The 3534-nt window shown below is 45.6% G+C and overlaps 1 pseudogene; it reads left to right on the forward strand.

Annotated features, from left to right (window-relative positions):
• Window positions 1–1656: 1656 nt before the first annotated feature.
• Window positions 1657–3301, forward strand: LOC147703361 (uncharacterized; annotated as a pseudogene).
• Window positions 3302–3534: the final 233 nt, after the last annotated feature.

The raw sequence follows: 3534 nt of genomic DNA on the forward strand, positions 1-3534 counted from the left end.
CTATCCTGACGAGGCCTCTTCATCCCCTTATTTCACCTGTGTCGTTTTCGATCCAGTTGGACTGCGTCGCTGCATCCTACCGTACGGGGCAAGGTTGAGGGTGTCCCCTTTCCCTTCGGAACTGTCTTCCTTGTACTGCTGGGACACTGATGGACTGCCGGTGGATTTCATATGTTGGTACTGTATTGGTGGTGGAGTCGGGGTAAGGGTGGCCGGAATAATGTACTTTGGCAGTTTTGGACATGTTCTTATGGCCCTCCCCCGGTCTTCTGTGATTTATGTTCCTTTATTTCTCTTTCCTAACGGAACTCTTCTCTAGGTGAACTGTACTCTTTCTTCTTTCTTCCCTTTTCCCTGTCTTTTTCTCCTTCTCAATTTTCTCTTCTCTCGCTATATTTCGGGTTATGGGGAGACAAACACTCTGCTAGGGGGGGGGTAGGCCGTAGCCTCTGCATGTGTGTAGGGTGGGGTGGTAACTTTTAGTTCGTGTTTCTTTCTATGGTGCCTTTTTTGCTATTATATGCTTTCTTCTTTCCTCTTGGCCCGTGTTAGGCATATTGGGGGATGGATGGCAGCGTGGTATTAGTTGGGATGTTGCGTCCTCTTTAGGGGTGTGCATATTTTGTGGCCATCCTCTGGTTGGGACCTGCATGCTGCGAACTGTGCTGATTGGTAAAGGTGTGGTAAAGGTGTCTAAAGTGAGTCCCACCTACACGGACCTTGTTTCTTTTCTCTTAATTGTATTAGTACGGAGAAATATGACCTGCTCTTAATGGTAGCGATGAAAACTTTTAAAATTAACCTTCACTGATTCTGAGACATGGTAATACGGTAACTACAGTGTAACCTTTTTACTGCTTGCTTCAATGAGAGATATTACTGTGTCGCCGTAACGTTGCATTGGTGCTTTACTGTTTCCGTGGCCGGCCGGTAGGTTGTAGGCCCGTATTTGTTCTGATTTGATGCAAAATAAAGGTTTTCAAAAAAAAAAAAAAAAAGGTTCCACTGCCATTGCCATATGATGAATGAGTGAGAGGCGGCGTTGCTGACCAAGAGTGTGAAACGATACCAAGATACACTTCTTTCTCTGATGCTTCACTGAGGGGAGAGGAGCTGAGTACAGTAAAGAGAAGGAAAAATACGATTGCAAGCTCCGAGGTTCCCACTGATAACAGAGAGCAGGCATCAGGGGACGCAGTCATTGCCAAAGACCTCCCCATTCTGTTCACAGATTCTGAAGTGTGAGGGAGCACTCGTTATAATCTGCGGCCTAGAAAAGAGAAAGGCATGAAGGACTGAGCACTGGAAGAAGGGCTTAGATAGGGAACAGGTGCGGACAATGTCTTACAGGATAGCTTAGAGATAGGGATGGACTGCTGGTAGGAGCCCTGGTGCTTGTCCGAAGACTTTGTTTAACGAGACATTAGAGCTGTGTCTGGGCCCAGATTAGTGCTCCTGAGTTGCTGTAGCTGTGCGACTCCATCGAGGGATTAGGGAATGAACAATAGAAGTCTACCTGTGAGGCTTTAACGGACACAGGGACGAAGATCCCTTTCTAAGAGTTGAAGAACCACTCTGGCCAGTTTTGGAGTGCCTGAGACTATTTTTTTTATGTACTTCTAGTTTACTTTTTCTTTTTGATTTTAGTTAAGGAAAATGTACCCCTTTGGCCGTCCCGTCCCTGAGGAGGAGCAGCCTTTTGCGGCTCCTCGTAGACCAGAGCCTGATTCCCCATGGTTAGCTTTACCACGCAAAGGAAAAATTGTGTCCGTCATAATACTGATTATTGCATTCATACTGATTCTTGGAATATTGTTTTTCCTGGACAAAGCCTATCCCGTACATGTGTTTGCTCTCACACCTTCTGCCATTCCCGAACATAATATGATTACTGTTGATTATGGTGAACAATGCTTACGAAAAGGTTATCGAGATAATGTTTTTATTAAGACTCTACATCATGCTCATGCAGTATATAATGTGACCGGTTGTTGGGTTTGTGGGTTGTTACCTTCTGCTGCTTATAGAAAGGTAGATTTCTGGCTCTTCCCCTGACACCGGTGAATAGTTGTGTGGTTGGTACACCTTGATTGGTATGGTGAAATATTTCCAGCAACCCGATTTTCTATCTCCCCGACTACCCAATAGAGGATCTACTATGACAATGCGAGTACGCCCTATGCCCACTTCTTCTCTTGGACAGCTGTTTACTGACGGACGTTTTGACCAAACATTTTTGGAGACATGTTCGAAGAAAGTAGGGCGATTCATGACTCCAAATGACACTGACAAAGTTCGGGAGAGTTTTCTACAGTTGAACTCTTCTCTGTCATATAGACACCCCCCAGCAACGAACGGTAGCAGTCATTCTTTGATGCCCTTAGCAGTTGTGGGGCCTTCACCATTCTTTTGCATCATAGGGAGGGGCCCTATAAAGGTTGGGAACAGTTCTTGCAACGTGACTGCATCGATTCGCCTGCCCTTTAGTCCTTCTTTAGTCACACCTCCAAATATCTACTTTGTCTGTGGAGACAATGGGTACCTGTGGCTGCCTGAGGGTTGGGGTGGGGTCTGTTACCTGGCCTATCTGCTTCCACCTGTCTATGTGGCACCCTCAGACTACCATAAGACTCATCGTAGGTTTACTAGTCTGCCGGAGCAGCGCATAAGGAGGGCGCTCCAAGTTGAGGATGTAGATCAGACCGACACCTCTCTACAACAATGGACAGATTTTTCTAAGGGTTTACTGTCGTTCTGGGGTCCGATATTTAACAGCAGGGCTATCCGTAGATTATCGAGGGTAATGGAGAAAGTAGTGAACACTGAAGCTGCCATTGCCGCTAATATGTCTGTTGAGATGCAGGCTATGAGATTATTTACGATCCAAAATAGGATGGTGTTAGACGTCATCCTTGCTGATAGGGGTGGAGCCTGCCGCGTCATTGGGACATCTTGCTGCGTGTATATTCCTAATTCAGCCCCCACCGTTAACTTAGCGGTACAGAAACTTCATAGATTAGCGACTGAACTTCATCAGGACACTGGAACATGGTCACTAAAGGGGTGGCTCTGGGGTGTTTTCTCCTCGTGGGGCTGGAAGATTCTAATGGGGATTGCAGGAGTAGTGGGTGTGCTACTGACATGCTGCCTTTGCATTTACTGCCTTCCCCCTTGTTGCTCTATGTGTGCCAGTAATTTGCGACCACCAAGAAAAGTGACTGGACAATATCCTGCTTCTAATACAATTGAACTTCCTGATATTCGTTGGTTGATGCTTATTGATGATGATATTTTTGATTGAAGTGTTCCCCGCCCCTAGAATGGAGTGTAAAGATGCTACCTTTTTAGCTAATAAAGGCTACGCTCCAGTTAGCCAAATGATGCTAAAAGGAGGGTCTGATAGGTTTCATTCTCCGATGCCCCGCCCATTAACATTTACATATGCAGGTTAGCATCATGTGTCTAACTAATGAAGTATTCACTTATGCCTTTGCGTTTATTTTACTCTTCATAAGGTTATTCATTTATGCGTGT

This window comes from Lissotriton vulgaris, chromosome 7 (genome assembly GCF_964263255.1).
Source record: "Lissotriton vulgaris chromosome 7, aLisVul1.2, whole genome shotgun sequence".
Taxonomy (NCBI): domain Eukaryota; kingdom Metazoa; phylum Chordata; class Amphibia; order Caudata; family Salamandridae; genus Lissotriton; species Lissotriton vulgaris.